We start from the raw sequence: 26,904 nt of genomic DNA on the forward strand, positions 1-26,904 counted from the left end.
GAACTTGATGATTTGGGAAATTCTCAGCTTATCTATATCATAAAAGATGCTAAGGCACACTCTGGAGATAACCCCAAGGGTGTGGCCAGACCTTCTACTCAAGAGAGTTCGTGTGTAATTCGTTGATCCAACTAACCATCTCAGCAGAAGTCAGGAGGAGAGTTGGGGTTATCCAGGAAGGACCTAGAGAGAATTCTCATGTCTCATGACATGGATCCCACAAGGATTTTGAGGATGTTATGCCACCAGAAACACTACCAGCTTGGGCCGAAGAGAGCAGAGATGGAACAAAATGAAGGAACACTACTGACTGCTGGGATTCTACAGGCAGGAAGCCAGACAGTAGAGCTACTCAACTGTGAACATGTGTTACCCTTCAAGAGAAGAAAAGAATGACTTTGAGGGGGCTCGGAGGTCAGCAGGGCTACTTGTTTCCCTAGAGAAAGTGGCACCCAAGACACCAGGGCCCCTGAGCAGCAATTCTCGTTCTCCACACACAGTACAGAAGCAGAGGAACATCAGAGAACAGTAGAGGAAGAGGCTGAGGTGCTTGGGTATCAGCAGCAATCCTGACAGATTGGCAATTAGACACCCTATCCCTATTTTCCAGGTACCACATCAGCCTCGATATGCTGGTGAGATCCTGAAGAGGAAAAGGAGGCTCAGCAATTACTCTAATGGAATTGTCCATTCCCCTTGTGGGATAAAGCTACAACATCATTATTAGGTTACTTTACAGGAAATGAAGAACATGTGTATTTCTTATACACCTGAGTGAAGAGACTAAAATTTATGTCTACCCGAATGTTTCCAAATTGTCCTTATAAAAAAATATTAAACCAATGAATACTCTTATAAGCAATTATGAATGGAGCCGTTTCCTTAGTTGCATGAACAGTAGATGTATCTGTTATCTATTGCCATGGAAGAAATCTCCCCACAATTTAGTGGCTTAAAACAACAATGATTTATTATTTTTCATGATTATATTGATTGGCTAGGAAATTCTTCTCCTGGTTTCTCCTGGGCTTACTCATTTTGCTGCATTCAGATGGAGGTTTAGCTGGGCTGGAAGGTTCAAGATAGCCTCATTCACATGCCTAGTGCTGTATGTCAGCTGGGGCACTTTGGTTCTCCTCCATATGGACTCTCATCTCCCAGCATTGACTTCTATACATGATGGGCTCAGGGCAGCATTCCAAGAGAGGGAGATTAGATATTGCAGGGCCTCTGAAAGCCTGGCTCTAGAGCTCACACAAGCTCACTTGTGCCGCATTCTATTGAGAAAAGCAAGTTATTAAGCCAGCCCAGAGTCAAGGGGGTAGAGGATTGACTCTACCTCATGATGAAGGAAGAGGCAACATCGCTTATAAAGATGTGTGACCATGGGAAGGCAGGGTCCACTGGGGTCCATTGTTATAATGATCTACCACAAACCGCCCTCTGGTCCCAATGATTCACATCCCTCCCACATGCAAAATACACTCACCCTCTCATGAGACCCACAAATTTTCAAACAATTACAGCATCAGTTTCCAAGTCCAAGAGCTCATCATCTAAATCAGATTCAACTGTCGATGGGGCTTCTTGGGAACAGCTCCTTGGATAGTGCTCATGTTGATCCAGAGACCTATGAATTAAAAAAACAAGTTATTTGACCTCAACACAATTAACAGAAAGTGGCAAGACAGGAATAGGCTATCCCCCAAGAGACACCTCCATTTAAAAAGAGGGTAAATGGGAGACACATAATAGTAACTGTTTCATAGCATTTTTGAAATCTAGCTGGGCACATGTCAGCAGTTCCCCCAACTCTAGGGTCAAAGAGTGTTCCTTTATTGGGGGTCTATTTTCTGCTTCCTGGGAGTAGTTCCCTAGTTATTGCTCTCTTTGTTTCTTTGCTCCACCATCTGAGACTTCTTTCCTTTTCAATAATTAGTGGATCATATTTACAGCTGGGTAGCTCTCTCTACCTGCTTCCTGCCTACAAAAATTTAAAAGCCCAGAGACCTCTTTTCATTTTGCTGTTTCTGTTCCTTTTAATCCAAACTAGTAATGTTTTTGCTGGTACAATTCTCTTTAAAATGGTGTGGGTTTCCCGTGAATCTGATTGAAAATCACTGCATGCTTCAAAAGCCACATTCATACTTTCCAAACTATGTGTCTTTCTACTTTAGGTTGGTGTCAGGGTTGTGTTAGAAGCTCACGTGTCTAAGAGGATCTATTAAGCACCACCTTAAATCTTTCTGAGATCTAAACAAAGAGTCTTACAGTCATAATCATGATTCATTCTTTACCTGAGACCATTTCTTACTTTGAGAATCTTTTGCTGGTGAGAGTGTCCTGGAATCTCCATATTGCCTCTAAATTCTTCCTGCAAACTGAATAGTCTTGAGTTTCTTCTTCTCTTACAATACCTTATCATGTGCTGCTAAAAGAAGCCAATGGGCACTTTCAATATTCTTCCTGGAAATCTCCTTAGCCAGATCCACAGGTTCATTAACTACATTTTTTGTTCTCAAAGGTAACACTAATTGTTCCTCCACAATATAACACAGGTTGCCCTTTCTCCAGATCCAAAGAACAGTTTTCTCACTGCCTTTCCATTAACCACATCTTCATCATCCTTCCAGCCTCTAGCTGCCACTCAGCCCCAAAGTCTACCCACGTTTTAAGTTTTTGTTGATAGCACCTCTACTCCTAAGTACAAAGTTCTGTTTCAATTAGTCTCTGATACATTAAAAAAAGCTACCCCAAAACTTAGTGGCCTAAAGTCAGCAATCTGGTCTATGCTCAGTTGGACAATATGTCTCTGCAGCAGATGGTTTCAGCTGACTCACTCAAGCATTTGCAGCCAGCTGGTACCTCAGCTGGGGATGGAGGAACAAAGATGGCCTCGCTTACATGCCTAGACTCAGCTGGGATGACTGACATGACTGAAGATGGCCTGGACCTCACTCTCTGCACAAGGATTATTATCTTCAAGGAAGCTATCATGTGCTCCTTTGCAGGGAGTCTCAGGAAACAGGAAAGGCTCCTTAAGGACCAGGCTCAGAACCTGCACAACATCCCTTTCTCTGCATTCTCTTTGGCCAAGCAAGTCACAAGCCCAGCCCAGATCCATCATGGGAGAGAACTACAGAAAGGCACAAATTCAGCACCTTTGGTTCTCAATAGTATATCAGTAGCCTAAAAGATTGGAAGTGGTCTGGGCCCCTCTAGGCCAAAGGAGAGGCTCTGGTCCAGAGTAAGTACTCAGTCAGTGCTGACAAATGAGCAAATGAACATGTGCGACCTGCCCTCCTCACTGACTGAGAGAGTAACTTGCCCCAGGAGAGAGAAATCCCCCAGTCCTGCCCTTTGCTGCATCGCCATCCCCTCACTGTAAGCTCTGGCTTTGGCCCCCTCCTCTCCACTCTCACCCGCAGCTGTGGAACCAAGACCGGAAGGGTAACCCTCGTAGCCACAGGTTCCCGCCCGCTCACCGCTTGGAGTCATGATGCCTGGGTTACCATGATGGCAATGGGCTCTCCCCTGAAGTCCAGCAGCACAGCAGCTTGGGGCCAGAGACCCAGAATGATGGCAAAGAACAGAAAGGAGGGGGTGGGCAAGAGGATGCCGGGAACGTCCCCACCACAGCATGACCTCACCAGCCACAGAACCATAGACCATGGAGGGCCTGAGCCACTGCACAGGTGGAAGTGGAGGCCCGGAGAGGAGCCTCTGGTCAGTGGCCAGTGGCAGAGCCATGCCTCAGGCCTGGGGGTCTGACCTTTAGTAGTCCATTTATTCTCTTAGAGGGTCACTCAGCAGACACTGACCTGGATCTGAAGGCTTGCCAGGACTTGCCTCTGGCACTCAGGAGAGGGTGCAGGGGAAATAGAGTGAGCAAAGAGAGAGGAGGCCGTCCCTTCCCCAGGGATTCCCCCCAACAGAACCCTCTCTCCACCTGAGGCCTCCCATCAGCAGGAACCCCACGAAGCAGGGCCAGGTCTTGGGAGTGTCTCTTGGTCCGGAACTTGCCGTGTTCTTCCTGGTCCATCAAAGGGGAATGTTGCCTCCCCCCACCAACCCTCAGTGCTCACCCAGTACCCCCAGCCTCTTGCCCCAGCTGCCAACTGGGACAGCCCTGACACAGCCTTCACCAGCCCCATTCCCTCAGCCCCCACCTCCCCTGACCCTCCCACCCCCTCCAGGACGCCCACCTGTGTCAGCCCCCAGAGTGCACAGCCCTGAGCTCATCAGTCAGTCACCTTCCAGCCCCTGCTCTGCGCTGGGCCCGGGAGACAGCAATGATGCAGAGCCAGCCCTGCCCTCAGGTCCTTCCAGACATGGACAAATAGCCATTTCCCTCTGACAAGCAGATTGATGCTTTCCTCTCAGGAGAGGCTCTTAGAGCCTGGGAAATGTTCCCCCTCTGCGTCCAGAGCAGCTCTGAGGGCAAAGAGACCCGGAGCTGAGGTCCCTCTCCCCAGCCACCACCTCCTCCCTGGGATCTTCCATAAATCCTTGGGTGACACGGAGAAAAGGACTAAGAAGAGTGAGGGAGGACTGGAGAGAGGTGCAAGTCACAGGCATCCTCGTGCACACACAGACTCAGGCCTGCACATCCCGCTCAGACAGGGGCACACACATGCCACAAGGTACATGCACACAGAGACACAAACACCAGGCGCACGCTCGCACATGCATGCACACACATACACACACAAGCATAACAACACACACACGTACTTAGACACACAAATGCCTGCACAGAGTCACACCCAGGTAAATGCACACATAAACGTACCTACTGACATAGGGCACTCCCATCATCACGCAGGGTCATGTGCAAACACAAAAATAATATGAGATACACACATGCTGCAGCCGCGGCACACAGACACTTGCACGTAGACTAGTTCGCATGAGGTTGCTCGAATCTCATAATCACAGTGGGCCTGTGCATCACACTGGCTCTACCCTGGGGCTGGGCGGTGCTCCCTACAGCCTGGGGTATAGCACAGCCCCTACCCGGGTGGTCTGAAGCCTCTGACGGGAAATGCAGAAGGGAGGAAGATGCATTCTGAGGAAGTCCTTAGCCAGGCTGAGGGATGCATCCAGTGGCCCTGGGACAGGGGAGGCTCCAAAAGAAGTGCCAGGCGATTGCAAGTCTGGGGGTGTACAGCTAGCCACGCTCCCCACGCTGCAGGCCAGGAAACTCCAACCCAGTGTCCAAAATGAGGGGCTGCTATCCGGGCCTGAGAGGGAGGGAAGCAAAACCTCCCTGCCCTTGCCCTCCCTCCACCCTCACTAGGAATCCCGAAGCAGACCTGCTGTTCCAGCAGATTTCCAGGGGTGGGAGCAAAGGAATCGATGAGGCTCGGAGCATTTACAGCCAGTGGGAAAAGCTGCCCTGGGCCTCTCTGACATCAGAAATAAATGATTCCGCGAACAGAAAACCACTCAGACGCGGCCAGAATGACCAAACTAGTGAGTGCTTCCACCTTGAGGGACTGCTGGCGGCTTCTGGCTGCAGTGAACCCCGGCAGGGCTGTCTGTGCAGCCCAGGGTCAGATCACACAGCATCCAGGCCCCAAGACCCCAACAGCCCAAGCCACAGCCACCGACATTTCTCCCAGGCAGCCTCTCAGCCCTGGGCACACGTGAGACCGGAACCTGGGGGCCCATCCTCTTAGAAAGCAGCTGCTTGGAAGGATCTGTCTGTGGACAAAAATGGGGTTTTGTTTTCTTAAACAGAAAATCTGGTTTCTTTCTCATCTCACATAACTCCAAGGCTGCTGACAAACTCGAGAAAGGAAGAAACCAGTAGGCACACAAGATCCCTGGCTCATGCAGGACCCCAACCACCTGCTAAATCCCCCCAAGTGTTTCTAGGGGTCCCAGAAGGTGACCCACATGTGCTCATGGATGAAGCTGGTCAGTTGCTATACAACAGCTGCAGATTTATTCCTCTTCTGCTAGGGACTGTGTCCGCCTGACACTGCCACTTCTGCTGGGTAGTTCTGGGTCCCTCTGACACCTCTATGGGGCCAGAGCCTGTTCCCAAGCCAGGCAAAGTGGGGCAAAACCTCTCTCCTCCCTTGCCATGCTCAGTCAGAGGCATCCAGAGCAGGGCTGCTTGGGGCCCACTGCCTTACAGAATTTTAGGGAAATGAGTTTTGCCATTCTGACCATCCCAGCCATTCTCCCCTCCTATGCCTTAGCATCCGGACATGAGCCCGTGGGCGCTGGTAATGGAGACAGAGGCAAGGCTGGACCCAGAACTACTTTGCCCCTAATGCCTCCATTGGAAAAACTCACTGGCCTGGTCACCTCTTCCCAAAGGACTGATGGTCTACACAAAAGAGGATGCCGTCTCACCGGTTGCCAGAAATATCTAGCCTCATCTGAATTCTGGAGATGGACGTTGGTTTGGCTCAAGCAAGGAGTCCCATTACATGCAGACACCTTTTGAGCCTACAGAAGTAATGACAGCACCCTAGTAATGTCAGAAGCAAGGCCCCGGCTTGGAGCCACCCACCAGTAACTCCACCTGAAACTGCCCAACAGACAAGAACATTGTCTCCCAGGGGCGGATCCTTGCGCTCTGCTCTGAGACCTGACCACCACCTGCCCCCTAGTATAGTGGGCAAAGGCAGAGGATCTAGACTCCCACACTCCTCGCTCTACTTGATTCTGTTCCATACAAAATAAAGACTGCTGGTGTTGAAGAAAGGAGGGATTACTGACCCGAGCTAAAACCCAATGTTCTTCCAAGAGCTCACTCCACCTCACTCCTCCACTTCTGGCCTTAGTACCCTTGCTCAGTTTTGCAGCCTCTACCCTGCTGCTCTGAGACAGGCCCTGAGGACCCATGACACTGCAGTCTTGATAACCAGCCTCACCAGAGACCCTGCTCACGTCCCAACTTCATTTCACCTTCAGTCTGACCCTGAGTGACTCTATTCTGAAAAGCTGTAGCCTGTTACCTTTGGCTTCTGTATTTACAGGGAAGTTTGAGTGTAGTATCAATCTCTGGCTGGACATCACCCAAATAACCACAATCTTCTCAAAGACGATGCTAACAGCATCCCCAAGTGTGTTCTTCTTGGGCTCAAGCAGCCCGAAGAGGATTCTTGGGAGAGAAGAGACCTCTAGAAGAGCAGATCTGTGTCTCAGCTGGCACAAAGTGAGAGGAAGGTCTCACAGTTGGCTCTGAGGACTAGGGGACCTGTTTGGGGCTGTGATCCCCCTTGCGGGGCAGCAAAGGGTGTGAAGTGGTTCAGAACATGCCACCCCCAAATATACTGCTTTGGCATGTTGAATATCTTGAGCTGAAGGCACTTGAGAGACAGCAGGTGCAGGAAGGGCTCTCTGCCCTCCCCCTTTCTACCTAAAAGCAGGTCATAAAATCTTCCCTGAGAAAGTTGATCTCCCTGCGCCAGGAAGAGAAGAACATTCTTATCACCAGAGCCTGGGAGCCGATGCCTAAATGAGCCTGTAAAAGCAAACCTACTAAAATAACCCTTATCTTCCATTCGTTTCCCCCATATATTCTCTAGTTGCTGCCCCACAATGTACTGCCCAGTCCCCTTTGTCTTGACACATCCCCACAATTTATCGTTCTTTGTACAAAAGGGGATAGAAGCTTCTGGGCCTAACGGCTTCTTCAGGCCTTCATTTTCCTTCTGAAGACTCCCATGTGCACATAAAAATATTAAATAAATTTGTATACTTTTCAGTATACAAATCTAACAGATAGATTATACTGTTAACCGGACTTGTGCCTGCTTAATTCTTAGGCCAGCCACAGAACCTAAGAGGGCAGAAGGAAGCTTTTCCTCCTCTACAGAAGCATCTTAGAACCTAGCAGTCTGAGGAGATGTGCAAGGTGTGCTGATGATTTAATTGCCCCCAAACTTTAATAAATGCTTCAGACTTCAAAAACTCCAACATTTCTGTCATTCCTTAGGCCAATACTGATGCCTCTTGCTGTAACGCAGGGTATCAGGTTGTTGGCACTTGGGTGCTATGGTGAGACGCCAACAACGACTTAGTTCATCTCTTGACACCAGCTGCACGAGGCATGTGAAGGGTCCCCTAGATGTGAGAGATGACACCCAGGGCAGGATCCTGCAGTATAACCCACTATAACCAGTGTCCAGGCACCAGCCTGCCTTTGGGTTAGTCCCACAGGGGAACTAGGAAAGGGTTCCAAAAGAGAATACAGGAACCAAGAAGGGTGTAGAGGGAGGTGATGCAAACTGTGTTAGGAGAAAGGCATACTGCCCACGGCCTTGGGGACATTTGTGAAGATGAACACAGGGGTTGGGAGAAGCAGATCAAGGAGCCCTTCCAGTCCTGGAGGTGAGACATCTCTAATCCTGAAGTGCAAGCACCCAGCCTTCCGCTCTCCTGACTCCACGTGCCCTCTCTGTCTGGGACACAGAGACATGGTGCTGGCCACAGGTGCCTTCCAGGTCAGTTCTGCGAAATTCACTCCAGGCTTCTGGTATGATCTGTTTTATGTGTACATTGACCATAGGGAAAAGAAGCCCTAATATCTCTCTCTACATACATTGTGTGTGTGTGTGTGTATCATGTGTGTGATTACTATTATTATTATTTTTAAATCTGACTGCAGTCGGAGATGTGGTCCTAAGAGGATGATAGAATTCCTCAGAGGGAGAGAGCTGCTCTTTTTCTTGGGAAAACACCTTAATGGATCTCTTAATTATGCAAAGAGAGGCGCTAGAGCCGCTCTGCACCTGAGGATGAGACAAAGAAGAAGCTAAATTGCACTACGTAAAAACTCACAGGAATTTTGGAACCATTCCAGGAGGTCGCCTTAGAAAAGGGGTCTCCAGCAAGAAGGGAAAAGTCAGGGGCCTAAGGAAAAAGGCAGCTGCCACAAGGAGCTCCCTGTGCCGACAGCCCTTCCGGCCCTGACACCCTAGGGGACAGCATTGGTTTCCTCCCCACCACACTGGAGTCACTTTACCTAGATGTTAATGAAAAGGGTGGCCTAGAAAGCTGGAATGCTGAGGCGTCTGGATTACAGATTTCAACTATTTCGCTCCTTGGGTTGCAGATTTTTATTATAAAGCAATAAGTTGGCTTTTTGGTGTCTACCTCTGCTTTTCTGGGAGTCGGGAAAGGGTGGAAGCAGAGTGGGGAACAGTGAGTTGGAGACGAGGCAACTGGCCACCAAAGAGAGATTCAGGGATTGAACAGAGATCACCCAGGGGTATCTGACTTTAGTTCTGTTTTGTGCTTTGCGAGGTCACCCTCTGTCCCATTGCTTCATCAAATCATCAGTAAAATCTGCATCACTTGCTAATGATTTGTGGAGTCCTATCTGACCTTGGAGGGATGTGATTATGCTAAGTCCTGCCCCAGCATGGGCACGGGTGATAGCAGACACTCGGTCACACCTGGGCTCCACCTGAACTGAACGTGTTCCATTCAAAGCGCTGTCCTTAATTCTCAGGTTCTGTCCTTCCTATTTTTTATGATATGATGAGATTTATTTTTCACATACTTACTTGACAAAATAAAAATTTCAACTTAGTATTGCCTCCCTTTTTATTTATTTTTTTTAAAAGTCTAGTCGATTGACTACCTTAGTTTCAGGTGTACAACATAGTGATTCAATATTTTTATAGGTTATACTCCATTTAAAGTTTACCTCCCTTTAAAAAAAAAAAAACCTTTCTTACTGGTTCTTGAAATCCCAGAGTCGGACATAAAGCCACACTGACAGTCCTGCACCTCACATGAATCTTACTGAGGCCAGAAATGCAGGGACCCTTGTGAGGAGAGTGGCTCTCCCTTTCATAAAGCTTTTTGCTGCTTCTGCGTTACCGTGTGCAGCGTTACTATTCTCTGTAGCATCAGGAAGGCCAGCACAATCTTTGAAACAATGAAACCAGCCTTTACAGGCAACAGATGAAAGTTTTATGGACACTTCATGTCCTTGGGCAAACTTCTTGGTGTTTTTCTGAATAAGCATCAGACTTAGAGGCGCATGTATTTTCATCTGATGTTCAGTTCCCAGTATCAGAATTTTTCATCTCCTCAATCATGCTTAAATACCGTTTAGTCTTTATTATACATCATGAGGGGAAAAGCCTTTTCATGGCATCTCGTAGCCTTTTTCCTTGTCCTGAAGTGCCGTGGCCCTTTCTCACCCCTTATCCTACATAAGGTCTCCACCTCCCCAGGCTCCTGCACCCATGCCTCCTCCCAGGATCTCCTTCCTCTCTGACCACTCCCAGATGAAGCTCTTCCTCCATGCTCTACCCATGGTCCTCTTCCCTCTCCATGCCAGTGCTTCTCAAAGTGTCATCTGGACCTGCATGCAACCTGTCCAGGTAGCCTGTTAAGCACGTGGCTGCCTCCTGCGGGCCTTGGAGAGGCTGTGAATCAGCCAGAGCTGGAGCTCAAGGGGACCTGAAATTACACAGAGCCACCTACGAACCTCTCTCCCTTCCCCAGGTCAGATGGAGGCTCAGTGGGCGACCAATTAGGGCAGGGCTCCTGGTGGCACATCTATCCTAGGTTTCCCATCATGTCTTTTAAGAAGGCTTCTCCCAGTCAAGATGTGCAGCCACATCTGTTCCCTTCTCTCTCCCCCACAATCAGCAAGGACATTTCTGCAGCACTGTCCTGGGCCTTCAGAGCTCTCAGGTGTTCAGGCCCCTGTGCCCCAAGGTCACTGGGAGGGAACTCGTGGCCAGCGCCTCTGTGTGTGTGCAGGCAGAGAGCGAGCACAGAGCCAGGTGGCTGCACCATGCGACACTCCGGCATCTGCACATCCCTGCCAGCACTTGGTAGTACTCAACCTCTCTTTTTGCCAGTCTATCACATAACAGTCTTTGTTGTTGTAATTGGCATTTCTTTGATTACTAATGCGGTTTGAGCATCTTCTTAAATACTCCTTAGCATTTTGAGTTCCCTCCTCCATAAATTGGTCGTTACCCTTTGCCCATGGTTCTATGCGTGTTTCTCAGCTGCTTGGCTCTGCCCAGAGGCTCTTGGGAGGGAAAGAATCAGTCTGGACTCAGAGTTATCTCCACCGCAGAAACAGCTTCCATGGTTTGGAGCTGCAGCCCTCCCTGGACATGCTCTCTCCTGAACTGCCTCACCCACACATGCTTAAATAAATGAGCAGTCCTAAACCAGGGTGAAGAATGTGCAAGACCCCAGAAGCTCAGTGACCAAGATGCTACACTGGGGAGCAGTTTATCTGGTGGGCGGGCTTCCTGGGAGGAAAAAGGCCAAATTCCAGAGGTTTTTTTTTAGCCCCTGTCGGGAAAGGCTAAACGATTGTTCCGGCAGACGCCAAGTTGGGAGTGGAGAGGGCTGGAGCGAAGCCCTGATTACCAAGGGCTCCTTGTGCCTGCTCAGGCCTCTGGCCTATGGAGTGAAGTGAGTTATGGAAGAATATTAACCTCCCTGTAGAACACGGGCCACACCTCCTTCATATGTGCTGAGGACATTGAACCTTCATAGATGGAACTTCCACACCAAAGACATTGTGGGACTGTGGCCTTCCACATTGAACCCCAAACCATTCCCCCACACGTTGGGAACACACACAATATGTGTGAGGCATTGTGTGAGGGCAGAGGCACATGTGTCCAGTCATGTGGGTTTGGGCAGCATGGAATATTCATTGCAACATGTGTGTGTGCCTGTGTGCTTGTGGGTGGGACATGTGTATATGCGGGTCTGCTAATGTGTAAGTGTTTGTATGAACATGATTGGGCACAAGTGGTGTGTGCATGTATGTGCACAACTCTTACAAAGGACAAGGAAGTGAGGGGTGCCATACTATGATAAATGAAGAATATGAAAGGCTCATAAGGAAAGTAGAAAAAGAAATTGTTATGGACTGAAAGTTTGTGTCTCCCCCCAAAATCCACATGTTGAAATCCTAACCCACCAATGTGATACTATTAGGAGATGGAGTCTTTGGGGGTGATCAGGACATGAGAGTGGACCCCTCATGAATGGGATTAGTGCCCTTATAAAAGAGACACCAGAGAGCCCTCTCTCCCTTTCCACTATGTGAGGACACAGCAAAAAGATGGTTGTCTATAAACCAGGAATAGGGTTCTCAACAGACACCAAATCTGCCAGCGCCTTCATCATGGGCTTCCCAGCCTCTAGAACTGTGAGAGATAAATGTTGGTTAAGCCACTCAGTGTATGGTATTTTGTTACAGCAGCCCAAGCTAAGACAGGAACTAAAGGAAGTAAAATTGTGTTTCTCCCTTCTCCTCTTCTTCTGTATACCTTCTATGACTTTCAGCACATGGTGACTCAGAAACATTCTGAAAAAATCTCAGAGTTGGACGGAATCATCTAATGCTTGAAACCCTTTGGCAGGACCTCCAACAAGTAGCTGTCTTCTTCTGTTTAAACACTCCTGATGGGGCCTAGGGTGTTCACTGCCACTCCAGGGAGTACATCTCTTTATCAGGTAGTTCTGATCACTGGAAATACCTTCCTTATATTACCTGAAATCAGTATCCCTGCAGATTCCACTTGCTGACACAGGTTCTCTCCGACAGGTTTCACAAACCAAGTTTCTCTTCCCTGTGCCAGCTTTGTCATGGTCTCTTGAAATATGACCCCCAGGACTCAACATGATTCTCCAGACTCAGTCAGATCAGAGTAGGCAGGACGGTTGAAAAGTATTTGCCATATCCAAAACAAGGTAGGGATAGGGACTGATATCTAGAAAATTCTGAGATCTCCTACAAATCAATGTAAAAAAGACAGGCACCACGAAAATTGGCAAAGGATAGCAACCAGACAATTTATGGAGTAGGAAACTCAAAAGGCTGAGGAGTGTCTGAAAAGATGCTCAAACTGTATAGCAATCAAAGAAATGCAAGTTAAAACAACAATGAAAGATTACTTTATATGTGTTAGACTGGCAAAAAGAGAAGCTAAGTAATACCAACTATTGGCAGAGATGTGGGTGGTGGAACTCTCACCACTGGTGAGAGTGTCAAATGATGCAACAACTTGGGACAGCAGCCTGGACTGCCCAGGTAAAATAAGGAGGCACTACCCTCTGACTCAGTAGATCCTTGCCTGGGTATATAAATGCCCAGAGGCATTTTCATACAGGTCCATAAGGACATGTCCAAGGATGTTCATACAGTTGTTTGTAATTGCAGGAACTTGAAAGCAATCTGAGCATCCATCACCAGGGGAGTAGGTAAATATGGGAGGATTCAGCATTTTTGAAGCATTTAGAAGAAATGAACTTGATGTACTTGTGGCAACATGGATGGAAATTTACAACAAAGTGCTGCTTGGGAAAAATAAAACACAGAATGAGCTCTATGATATGATACATTTATATAAATTTTGAATGACAGAAATACACACTTTACAAGAAGATATACAAATAAGAAGAGTGAGATGATATCTCATTGTAGTTTTGATTTGCATTTCTCTAATGATTAATGATGTTGAGCATTCTTTCATGTGTTTGTTGGCAATCTGTATATCTTCTTTGGAGAAATGTCTATTTAGGTCTTCTGTCCATTTTTGGATTGGGTTGTTTGTTTTTTTGTTATTGAGCTGCATGTGCTGCTTGTAAATCTTGGAGATTAATCCTTTGTCAGTTGCTTCATTTGCAAATATTTACTCCCATTCTGAAGGTTGTCTTTTGGTCTTGTTTATGGTTTCCTTTGCTGTGCAAAAGCTTTTGTTTCACTAGGTCCCATTTGTTTATTTTTGTTTTTATCTCCATTTCTCTAGGAGGTGGGTCAAAAAGGATCTTGCTGTGATTTATGTCATAGAGTGTTCTGCCTATGTTTTCCTCTAAGAGTTTGATAGTGTCTGGCCTTACATTTAGGTCTTTAATCCATTTTGAGTTTATTTTTGTGTACAGTGTTATGGAGTGTTCTAATTTCATTCTTTTACATGCAGCTGTCCAGTTTTCCCAGCACCACTTATTGAAGAGGCTGTCTTTTCTCCACTGTATATTCTTGCCTCCTTTATCGAAGATAAGGTGACCATATGTGTGTGGGTTTATCTCTGGGCTTTCTCTCCTGTTCCATTGATCTATATTTCTGTTTTTGTGCCAGTACCATACTGTCTTGATTACTGTAGCTTTGTAGTATAGTCTGAAGTCAGGGAACCTGATTCCTCCAGCTCCATTTTTCCTTTTCAAGATTGCTTTGGCTATTCAGGGTCTTTTGTGTTTCCATACAAATTGTGAAATTTTTTGTTCTAGTTCTGTGAAAAATGCCAGTGGTAGTTTGATAGGGATTGCATTGAATCTGTAGATTGCTTTGGGTAGTAGAGTCATTTTCACAATGTTGATTAATCATTAGAGAAATGCAAATCAAAACTACAATGAGATATCATCTCACCCCGGTCAGAATGGCCATCATCAAAAAATCTAGAAACAATAAATGCTGGAGAGGGTGTGGAGAAAAGGGAACACTCTTGCACTGTTGGTGGGAATGTAAATTGATACAGCCACTATGGAGAACAGTATGGAGGTTCCTTAAAAAACTAAAAATAGAACTACCATACAACCCAGCAATCCCACTACTGGGCATATACCCTGAGAAAACCATAATTCAAAAAGAGTCATGTACCAAAATGTTCATTGCAGCTCTATTTACAATAGCCAGGACATGGAAGCAACCTAAGTGTCCATCATCGGATGAATGGATAAAGAAGATGTGGCACATGTATACAATGGAATATTACTCAGCCATAAAAAGAAACGAAATTGAGATATTTGTAGTGAGATGGATGGACCTAGAGTCTGTCATACAGAGTGAAGTAAGTCAGAAAGAGAAAAACAAATACCGTATGCTAACACATATATATGGAATCTAAGAAAAAAAAAAAGGTCATAAGAACCTAGGGGTAAGACGGCAATAAAGACACAGACCTACTAGAGAATGGACTTGAGGATATGGGGAGGGGGAAGGGTAAGCTGTGACAAAGTGAGAGAGTGACATGGACATATATACACTACCAAACGTAAAATAGATAGCTAGTGGGAAGCAGCCGCATAGCACAGGGAGATCAGCTCGGTGCTTTGTGACCACCTAGAGGGGTGGGATAGGGAGGGTGGGAGGGAGGGAGACGCAAGAGGGAAGAGATGTGGGAACATATGTATATGTATAACTGATTCACTTTGTTATAAAGCAGAAACTAACACACCATTGTAAAGCAATTATACTCCAATAAAGATGTTAAAAAAAAAAAAAAAGAAGAGTGTATTCTAGGCAGGCAAGGAATGGAGAGAAAAAAGAACAAATTAAAAAACAAATGAAACAAGGAAAGGGGCTTGTGTGGACTGATAGTGATATGCCAAGAATCAGAGGTTGAATAAATAGCATATTTCCATTAATGTGGCCTAAGATCATATTAGCATTTTTAAGTAGCTACACAAAGACTACCAGGTTTCTATGCCAGATATTCCTACCACCCCCACCTAAATAAATGCTTTTTTAGACCTAAATACAGAACTACTCACTTAGTCCTATTTCAGCTTATCTTGGCAGATTTGGTCCATTTTTCCAGGTTATTGAGCTCTGTATGGATCCTGATTCTGTTATCCATGATGCTGCTACTCTTCCTATCTTGGTGGCATTCAGTATTAAAGTCTATGTGACCTCTTCAGTCTCTTTATTTTTTTTAATTTTTTTAAATTGAATTATAATTAATCACAATGTTGTGTTAATTACTGCTGTACAGAAAAGTGACTCAGTTAACATATATATATATATATATATTAAATACTGACTGTAGTTCCTGGTGCTATACCGTAGGACTTTGTTGTTTTTCTATTCTATATATACCAGTTTGTATCTGCTAATCCCAAACTCCCAATCCAACCCTCTCCCATCCCCTCCCCCTTGGTAACCACCAGTCTGTTCTCTATGTCCCTGATTCTGTTTCTGTTTCATAGATAGGTTCATTTGTGTCACGTTTTAGATTCCACATATAAGTGATATCATATGTTCTTTGTCTTTCTCTTTCTGACTTACTTCACTTAGTATGATAATCTCTAGCTGCATCCTCGTTGCTGCAAATGGCATTATTTCATTCTTTTTTATGGCTGAGTAGTATGCAGGCTCTTTAAATCCTCTCCCATTTAACACTTGGTAGGCTTCCACTGTAGCTCAGACCCTGTACCAGGTACAGGTAATACCAAAATGTAAAGAATGAGGGCTTCCCTGCTGGCACAGTGGTTAAGAATCCGCCTGCCAATGTCGGGGACACTGGGCCCTTGTCCGGGAAGATCCCACATGCCATGGAGCAACTAAGCCCGTGTGCCACAACTATTGAGCCTGTGCTCTAGAGCCCGCGAGCCACAACTACTGAGCCCACATGCCACAACTACTGAAGCCCGCACACCTAGAGCCCATGATCCGCAACAAGAAAAGCCACCACAAAGAGAAGCCCACACACCGCAACAAAGAGTAGCCCCCACTCACCGCAACTAGAGAAATCCCGCACGTAGCAATGAAGACCCAACGCAGCCAAAATATAAATAAAGAATGGGTCCCTGTCCTCAAGGAGCTCACAGTCTAGAAGAGAGAGAGACATGAGAACCCAAGGTTACAATGTAGCAACATCCTTGCTGCAAAGCAAGGGACATGGAAACAGAGGGAGGAAGGGCAACCAGGTCTCTCTGGGGATTAGAGAATGCCCCAGAGGGGGAAGAATTTAGGCTGCAACTTGACAGGAAAGGAATCAGCTGGGAGGGAAAGCTGGAAAGAGAGTAGCAGGAGGAATGGTCCTTCAAGGAAGGGAGTGAGCATGCATGTCTCTGTTGGCCTGCCCAATCTCCATTCCAGCTTCTCCCAGAGTCAGTTCTCCATTTTTCCTCTGGAAAGCTGTCCCACCCTGGAAAAGCTGATTCCAACCCCTGCTCCAGGGATGGGCTCAAGACCTGGACCATCAGAGCATCACCTTCCTCTCACCACTGTGATTGGTTAATAAGTGGGCACCTGACGCAAGGCAGGCCAATCAGATGCAACCAGAGCTAATCCAGTACTTGGCTTGGGTACCCATGTGAGAGGGACACTCTTTCTGCTGGATTTGTTCCTGTGAGGATGTAGTCGTCTGGAGCTGTGGCAGTTATCTTGCCATGATGTGAAGACAAGCCTATAGGAGAAAGGAACCAAGAAGGGAAAAAGCAGAGCTGAGAGATAGATGATGTGGTGACACTGCTTGAGCCCTTGGACCCAGCCACACCTGAAGCTGAGCCAGATCTACCCCTGGACATTCAGTTACGTGAACCAATAAATTTCCTTTTTGCTTAAGTCGATTTGAATTGGATTTTCTGTTCCTTGCAATTCAAAGAGTCTTGACTGGTCCAAAATGACAAAACATGAAATTAGACAAGTAGGCAAGGGCCAGATGGGAATTTAGATTCTATCCAATGGGATAAACATTGTAGAAACTGAAGAATCCAGAGCAAGGAGTAAAATTACATGATTTGCATGATTCACACCAGAGATTAGTATGGTGGCCAGGGTGGAAGATGAGACCAGAGGCAGAGAAGCAAGTTAGGAGCCTAATGCAGTAATGCAAGTAAACAAAGATAGCATCCCAAGCTAGGAAGAGGAAGGAGTCTTAGCTTAGTATGTTATAACAAATTACCATAGACTGGCTGGCTAAACCAACATTTATTTCTCATAGTTCTGAAGTCTGGAGGTCCAAGATCAGGATACCAGCATGGTTGGGTTCTTGGTAAAGGCCACCTTCCTGGTTTACAGATGGCCATCTTCTCATTGTACCGTCACATGGTGGAGAGCAGAGAGAGAAGCAAGCTGTCTTGTTTCCCTTCTTATAAGGAAGTCCCAAAGGCCCCATCACCAAATATAACCACATTGGGGCTTAGGATTTTAACATATGAACTTTGAAGGGATACAAACATTAAGTCTGTAACAGAAGGAAAGGAAAGAATGGACTTAAGAGAAACTTAAGAGGTGGGATCCATTGGATTCAGGAATGGAGTAGAATTGAGAGAGACATGGGGATTAGGGAAAGGGAAGATTCTGGAATAACTCTTGGGTTTCTGGTATTGGTAACTTTATGGGCCACAGTGCCCTATGTGGAGACAGAGAACACTGCAGAAGACACAGGTTTATAGCAGAGGAGAGGGAAGAGATGGAGGTGAGAAGGAAAGGGCAGTGATGTGTTCAGTCTGAGACATGTTGAGTTTTAGGTGCCTATGAGACATCCACTGAAATGTCCAATAATGGGTCCACAGGTCTGGAGTTTAGAAGACAGGTCCATGGCCTAACAATATAATATAATATGATTATGATACAACATACTATGATGGGATAAGATAATATGATTCTTTCATTTCCTGTTCTCACTAACACATTACAAAAAAAACTAAGTGGCTTTTTTTTTTGCTTTATTTTGTTAGAGAAGATGTGAAAGTTAAGTAGAATCTGGCTATGTTTTCACACACAAACACATATGTGCACAAATAATGACAACTCAATTTTATAAAAATGTAATGAAAACAGTATAAAAACCGTTTTATAAAAAAAAAAACAAAAACGTTTTATCTCTTTACTTCTCTTTGACTCTCAATTAATAATGGATATAAAAGCAGGCCTTCAATTATTATTCTAACAAAGATAGTCCACATCTTTAAAAATTATTTCATCTGTATTAATACTTAAAATCATCTAAGAAAAAGCGAAAGAAAAAAAAAAAGAAGACAGGTCCATGGCTATAGATATAGACACAGGGTGAGAGAAGACTTCCCAGAAGAAGTGATAGCTGAGCTGAGAACCCGAGAATGACTCAGAGAGAGCTAGGTGAAGAGAAAGGGGGAGAGCTTCAGGTAGGAGGCACTGCGTACATGAAGACCCCAAGGCCTGAGAGAAGTTGGCCTCTGCTCCGACAGTCTGACCCTTCATTTTGAAAATAATAAAGAAAATGGAGATTCCTGGAAAATGCAGCACATCCACCTCTGCCTGTATCTCCTGTGAGCCCCCAGGAGGGCTGGTAGAGAGAGAATGTGGCCAGCACACAAGGGACCAGCCACGGCAACTAACAAAAGCCAGAGGTATCTTCTTGTCAACCTTGAGCAGCAAAGCAGCAGACGTAAGCAAAGAATAGCTAAAGCCGTTCCAAGAAAGAATTTCCTTTGAAACATCACAAATGAAAAACAAAATCCTCTTAACCTAGTGACGGGCTCCTGATGGAATAAAGCACTTTCTCTGAAACTACCCCCAAATTAGCAAAACCATAATTAGGATTACTAAATGAATAGATCAGAATTCCACAGAGAAAATATTTACTCAGGCAAAACCTCCTCAATTCAATAGCTCTTTCAATTAATTTTTTCTAAAGTTTTGGATTTCCACAGACTAATCTGCAGGCATTTAGAAGGATTTGTAAGCCACTCGCCAAGTAATTAAAGTGTGAAATGTCTTTGCCAGGAAGCTCTTTGGGGACCTTTTTGGTAACATACAGAGAGGAGAAAGGTATCCGAAACACCTCCCTGCAGCCAACAGGACCCTGCCTCTCAGTGCTAGTTCATCTCCCACTGGGACATGCCTTACAAACCTTCTCAAGCAGCCTAGGGTTGTGCAATGCCTTGGTCAAGTCCTAACATGGTGGTTGCCCCAGCTGGAGGGACAGAGCAAGCATGGGAGCCTCCCTCACCGTAGAACTGAAGGTTTCATCTGGAGGAAGCTAATGGATGATTAGAGCTGATAGGGCTCACACAACGGAGACGGACTGTGTTACTTTTTTTTTTTTTTTTTTTTTTGGCTGTGTTGGGTCTTCGTTTCGTGCCAGGGCTTCCTCTAGTTGTGGGAAGTGGAGGCCACTCTTCATCATGGTGCGCGGGCCTCTCATTATCGCGGCCTCTCTTGTTGCGGAGCACAGGCTCCAGACGCGCAGGCTCAGTAATTGTGGCTCACAGGCCTAGTTGCTCCGCGGCATGTGGGATCTTCCCAGACCAGGGCTCGAACCCGTGTCCCCTGAACTGGCAGGCAGATTCTCAACCACTGCGCCACCAGGGAAGCCCCGGACTGTGTTACTTTGATTGTGATACTGAATCAAGCCTGGGCCACAAGTGAGATAGGCTGGGACCTGCGACCCTTCACCAAAGTGCTGGCACCTGGACAAACATTTCATCTCCTCGAGCAACAGAATACAAAGAACCTATAAAGGACGAAACACAACTGCACGCATGCGCAGTCGGGGCAATTATGAACAATAAGATACAAAAAGGCCAAACCAACTGCCATTCCTGAGGTGCCGGGAGCAAAAGCAGAGTACTGCTCATGATCTCTGCACACAGCACCACCAAGGGCAGGGGCAGACCACCTAAGCTACCCCTCCGGCCCGACCCACCGATCTGCCCACACCCTCATCCCGTTAAAGGAACCAGCCACCCTTCTCAGGGAGTGAGCAAGGGTTACTTGTTTTTACTCCCTCATGCTGCAGCATGAGTCCTAATAAAGCCTTGCCTGAATTCCTCATCTGGCCTCTTATCAATTTCTACTGATTAAAAGAGTCCAAGTACCCGAGTCGGTAACACATGGAGCGCTGAGATTAATTTAGAGTACCCTTAGATTTTGACGAGTGGGACATCTGGGAGAATCCTTGATGTGGAAGGTAAGCAAGGTCCTACCCAGAGCCCTATCTCACCTATTGCCTCTGTGTTCCTTGCCCGCTCACATTCCCCAACCACACGAGTCTCTTCATCTTTCTCCAAACTCACCTTTTGCCCCAGTTGTGCCCTCTGTTTTAAATGTTCTTTTCCTTAAAGAAGGGAGCTGTCAGACTGGAGAACACAGGGTAAAGGTACCCAGTGCTCCATGTAGCCCTGAACCCGGGCCTGGTGCTCTTGCAGTGCAAGCCTCTGATCCCCCCTCACCAACCCTCAAGCATTCCTCCTTGTTCCTCCAAAGAAAATCCACCACACAATGCATTAGAGTCAGAAATTGATTTTGTTCTGAAGTTTCAACGGGGAACACACAGTAGAGGGTCACATTGCAGAGCACACAGCAAACTCAACAGAAATTCCAATTAGACATGTCACTCTCCCTGCAAAGTTTCTCGTCAGCCACACAATTCCCCTCCCCCTTGACCCTTCCAGGAAGCTTCAGCCTCTACTCCTGCCACCCTCTCCCATATATTTCTCTCTCTTTCTGAAGAGAAGTTTAACTTTTCCTTGTCTTGCTTCCAATTTTAGAGTCTCCCTCCCATGACCCCACTCAACAGTCTTTGAGTTCCATCTTCTTTAGAAGGCAGTGGGAAGTTGTAAATAACAAACAATATTTTTCCACGTCAGACCTTTTTCGCTTGTGAATGAGTGCCAGAACTCCATGGGAAGCACAGTTCGAGGCCTGGCTGAGGATGAGTGAGCAGCTTTAGTGGTCACTCTGGCTGCGGGACCTCCCCGGAACCACCTGGGCCTTCCTGTGATCCTTCTGAAGAGCCTAGCAGGGGCTGTTCCACCTGGAAGTGGGCTGCAAAGGCCTCACCAGACCACAGGAAAAAGAGACCCAGACTAAAGCAAGAAAGTGGAAGAATGGATCTTTACAGGAAAAGATGCCCATGCTTCAGTTGCCTGAGGGCAGCTTCTATAAACTATAAAATCTCAAGTCACGGGACATTCCGATTGGGTGGTTGCTGGGTTCCCGCATGCCTTGAGAAAAGGAGACAACCACAGCCTTCCTCTCTTCTTCAAGCCTTGCCCACCTATTTCCACCTGGGAAAGCTGGGGTTGCCATGCCGATCTGACTCAGGTAAACGAATACAGCTGTTTCCACAGGGGTGGGCCTGAAAGCTGCTGGCAGGAGAATCCAGCTGAGTCTTTAGTATCTGTTTGTACCCACATGTTGCCCTGGGGGAAAAAAAATTATAACTCTTACTCAATAGAGGAGGATAGAAAAACATATCTAATGGACTGGGGCAGCCCCAGATAGATGTCTCATTGCTGAACCCCTAGGAAGGGTTCAACTTAATGGCACTTGAATTTAAACCTGTGACTTAGAGTTACCTGTAGGCTGGGATGAGGATGGGAGCAGTGGTTTGGAGTCCTGGCTGGTGTGGAGTGTCTGAATATCTGATTCACCAGCAGGGGGCAGCAAGGAGCAAGATCCAGAAGTAGTTTGTAGGCTGACTTCTGCATTACTGGAAACTTTGGAAATACTGAGGAGGGAAACACTTGGAAGGATTGGACTTCCTGTTATTCAGATTGGTGGGGATGTAGAGCCTTCATACATTGAGATATTTTGTTTGGGAGCATTTTACCTGCAGAATCCACCAAGTTGGCTGTTGTCAGATATTTATACAGATATTTACATTGATTAAGATAGGCATCTGACAGATTGTACTTTCCAAAGATGGCCACAGCAATATCACCCATCCCACATATCCTTCTATGATGTAAACCTACCACACCCCTATCAGGAGGTTGAGTTTATTTCCCCTTTGTATCTAAGTTTTCCAACATTTGCTTCAACCAATAGAATACAGCAAAAGGGATATTGCATCAGTTCTGGGCATAGCTTTTAACTGGCCTAGTAGCTTCTTCTTCCTGCCTCTGGGAATGCTCTCTCTTGGGTCCCTTTCAGAACCGAGCTATTGACTATATTTTTTTCTTTTCTGTATTCTTAATGCTCTGGCATTTGAGGCCTTGATCTGGAGAGAATGCCCCTCCCAGGGTTAGTTCATTCCTAGACCCTCCCTTACGTGTGTGCCTTTGATATACAAACCAACAAATCTAGAGCCCACACTTCCACCATCTCCTTTATCATATTCTTACACACTAAGCCAATATCCCCCGTGCCTTATCTCACTCCAGGGCCATGTGCCAGACAACTAAGGACCACCCCCATAGCCAGGGCCTAAACTTACTCACTGTGCCTACCCTGCCTCGCCCATGCCTTCCCGCAAAAACCCTGATAAAGGCTCTGGAACATGCTCTCCTCTCCCCTATTTCTGCCTCCTGGTGACCCCAGTGCTCCCTTGTGTGGCCCTGCATGACACGCAATGCCTCCTGTTTCTAGGGATCTGTGAGTGTAAACGTCTTCCTCCGTGTCAATCATTTCCGTGTCTGCATGTCTTACCATACCTGATCAAAACAAGTCCTGGATATACTTTAGAACAGCCACAATGCTATGAGAAGCCCAAGCCACATGGAGAGGCCACAGGGAGGCATGACAGTCAGTAGCCCCACTTGAGCTCCCCGACAACACCTTGTGTCAGCTGCCAACCACATGAGTGAGCCCTCCTGGACATTCAGCACAGAAAACCACACAGCTCTAACCAACTTCTGACGGCAACTGCTTGAGAGATGCCCAGTGAGCTCCACTGAGCTAAGCCCAATCAACTCGCAGAATAATACATTGTGCTGTAAACCACTCTGTCTGGGGGCTGGTTTGATACACAGCAGTAGATACCCAGAGCATGCATGATGTTCTTTCACCGAAGGATCAGTTCCCATAACGTTAAATTCCCACGAATGGTACTGTAGCTCCTTGCTACTCAAAGCTTGAGGACCACCTGGACACTTGTTACAAATGCAGAATTTCAGCCCCATCTCAAACTTACTGAGCCAGAGTTTGCATTTTAACAAGAACCCCTGATGAGTTGAGTGCACGTTAAAGTTTAAGAAGCACTGCAGAAGAAAATATTGACTATACCCTGCCCAGCTCCCCCTTGGATCTTTACTGGAGCTGTTCTTTCTGTACATGCAGACAGCCAGAAGTGTCTGGGAGTTTATGTCCCCTGGGGTAGCCCACACAATGACCAACTAGTATGGCAGTATGAAAGCCTAGCTCTCTTGCCTTGAGGTGGAACAAACTAAGGGGTAATCTTCTCCAGAGCCAATAGGATCAGTCTAAGACTCGGACTTTGCCTGAGATTTCACTCTTGCTTCACCTCCTCCTCTTCCCTGTCCTGCTTTCCCCACTCCCTTTCCAACTTTTCTTACGAGCTCTTCCCTAATAAATCCCTTTTAGGTGACCCCTCATCTCAGGATCTGCAACAGGTACCTCACATGAGAACATTTCAACTAATCAGAACGTGGCACTGCCCTATCCCGTCCTAGTCCCACAGGTAGTAGTTATTGGCTAACATATTAGAACAGAGAGCATTGGGGGGATAAAAGGCCTGGGGAGGAAAAGAAGGCGATGAGCATAGACAACTCTTTTGAAGGGCTTTGCTATCGAGGGGAACTAAACAACGATGCAGGAATTGGAGAGAAATGAAAGTTGTGTTAATTACATTGCTGTATAACCCATAACTTCAAAACTTAACAACTTGAAACAACAAACATTTATTATCTCACACAGTTTCTGAGGGTCACGAATTCCTCAAGGTGGTCCTGGTTCAGAGTCTCTCACAAGGTTGCAGTCAAGATGTCAGCCAGGGCTGCAGTCCCATCTGAAGGCTTGGTGACAGCTGGAGGATCTGCTCCTAAACCCACTCACATGGCTGCTGGCCGGAGGCTTCAATTCCTCTCCACTTGGGCTTCTCCACAGGGTTGTTCATGACATTGCTTCCCCCATAGAGAGTGTTGAAAGAGATGTATTTGCAAATGTGTAGGCAGGAACGGGGAAGGACATACTGTTAACAGTTGGTAAAAATCCTTAACTCTTGGGAGTGGGATTGAGGAGCACAGGACGGTGGGAATGATGAAGATAGACTTCCACTTTGTATGCTTCTAAATTCCTTCTGTAATTTTAAAACATTAAAGGAGAAAGCTTAAATGAATTGCCAGTAGTTGGTAATGAATAAAACTGCAAAAATATCTATGAGAAGGAGAAGTGACAAGCATAGAAAATTTGAATTGGGTCATAAAAAATATGTGGGGATAAAAAAATATGTGGATGATTTTAGAGGCATGTATCTGTCCCATGTGGGATTTCTGGAAGCAGGTTGTGAGCTCTGGAATTACTGCAGACCCCAGGCGAAATGGAAGTTCCTACCTCCACTAAGAAAACCGAAAGCATTCTGGGAATCTTCTTTCTCTCCTGTTTACTCTCCCCAACATAGGGGGGCATCAGCTCTGACCAGCTCTCGTGGCCTTCTTTCACCAGCTGCCTGTCTGGGGACTGACCATAGGCTTTCTGGTCTCATCTTCGTTAACACCTCAGATGCAAACATCTCCTGCTTCCTACGTCAGGCGTGACCATTTGCCCTGGATGTAGGGTCCCAACTCCTCCAGCAGACACAGCAACTGAAACAATTCAGTCTCAGGTTTTAGCATCAGCCCCTAAGAGTAAAGACAGGTAAATAGTTTACTCTCAGCTCCAGAAATGCACCTGCCCTCTGGCCCTGCCACAGAAGTAGCCACATTCCCTGAGTTCAAGGGACAAAGAAGCCCTCTTGAGCCTGACCCCCTATCCCAACAATGTGTGGAGCTGACCATCAGGCCCAGGAGAGGTCCTGGCTGTGTTGAAGGCAACATCACACTCTCGGTGTGGTCCTTGGCTCAGAAGCTTCCTCTCCAGGCATGACACTCAAGGCCCCCCTAATCGTACACAGATGTGGGGTGACTCAGAGAGAAGCGGGGGCTGCAGAGGCTTGTGGAAATGATGGGAACTTAGGGGTCTGCACCTATGTCAGGACAATGAGAGAACAGAGGTCTTGGTGGCCTGAAATGAGAGCCGCATGACATAGGGTAAAGCTCAAACAGAGACTGAAGAAGACTGTGGGGTAGGACTCATCCTGCTGGCTTCTGGTGCCACCCTTAGACAGAGGCAAGAGTAGCCCCTACCGAGGGTCTCTTGACTTTCTGAGTAGTGTGGTGCATGGACCAGTGCCAATCCACAAACAGTCTGTTACTGGTTCTTGATGAGTTCGCACAAAAACCGAGACTAATTTCATGTCTGTTGAATTTGTAAAACTTTAGCCTTGTATTTTGTATGGATTTTTTAAATTTCATTTTTCTAGTGATTTACTTTTATTGGATTTTTACAGAAGAATTGGTTTGGATTGGATTGGAAAATTAAAAACCGATCCTGCACCACAGAGAATTTGCAAAGCCCTGCTTTAGAAGATCCCACACATCACAAATACACAAAAAATAAATTGATTAAGGAGCACTTGGGATCTGGTGCTCAGCACGGGCATAGCGCAGGTATTCAGGTAACACGGTTCAGGCCCCAGGAAACACCACTGCCCTATGCCCTAGACACAAAAAACAACTGTGTCTGAACGTCACAAAGATTTCTTGGCTGTGCATCTACCCACATCGGAGGCAGACAGTGCTTCAGAGTAAGAGGAAGATTTGAGTGGCAGAAGCACTTAGGTAAGAAAAAAAAAAAAACACAAATTAATTAGCTTGTCAAATCCTTTTTCTCAGATAGCATGAATGCAGTAGTTTCTTGCAGGGTGAAGCGCCATTTCCCAGGAAGGCCATACATCCATTTTCATGCTTTTCTTTGTGCTCCAGTTCGTGGTCCAGGGGATACTCATGAAATAGTGTGGTACTGACAGTTTCACATGGTGGCTGAGGAACATTTTGCAATGTTCACACTTTATTTTACCTTTAAAACCATATATATGTTAAGTATAGATACATGACACTAATTCTTCCCATCATTGCACGAATCTAGATATTACTTTAAGAGACGGTGAAATTTACAATGTAAGAGGTAGAAATTTATACTGTGAAATTAAAATATTTTGTAGTATTTTCTGTAATAATGATAACTTATCTTAACTCCGTTAAAATATTTGAATGGAATGTGTACAATTCATGGTTCACTTGCAAATTTAAATATGGTTTTTAAAATTTTGATGACCATCTCACTTATTATTGAAACTTTCTCCAAATCAAAATGAATTTTTTTAATTATCTAAGAATTACATTGATTCAAAAAAGATAGTCTAATTTATCATCATTTCCTTTTTTTTTTTTTTTTTTTAA

The sequence above is a fragment of the Balaenoptera ricei genome, chromosome 2 (genome assembly GCF_028023285.1).
Source record: "Balaenoptera ricei isolate mBalRic1 chromosome 2, mBalRic1.hap2, whole genome shotgun sequence".
Lineage (NCBI taxonomy): Eukaryota > Metazoa > Chordata > Mammalia > Artiodactyla > Balaenopteridae > Balaenoptera > Balaenoptera ricei.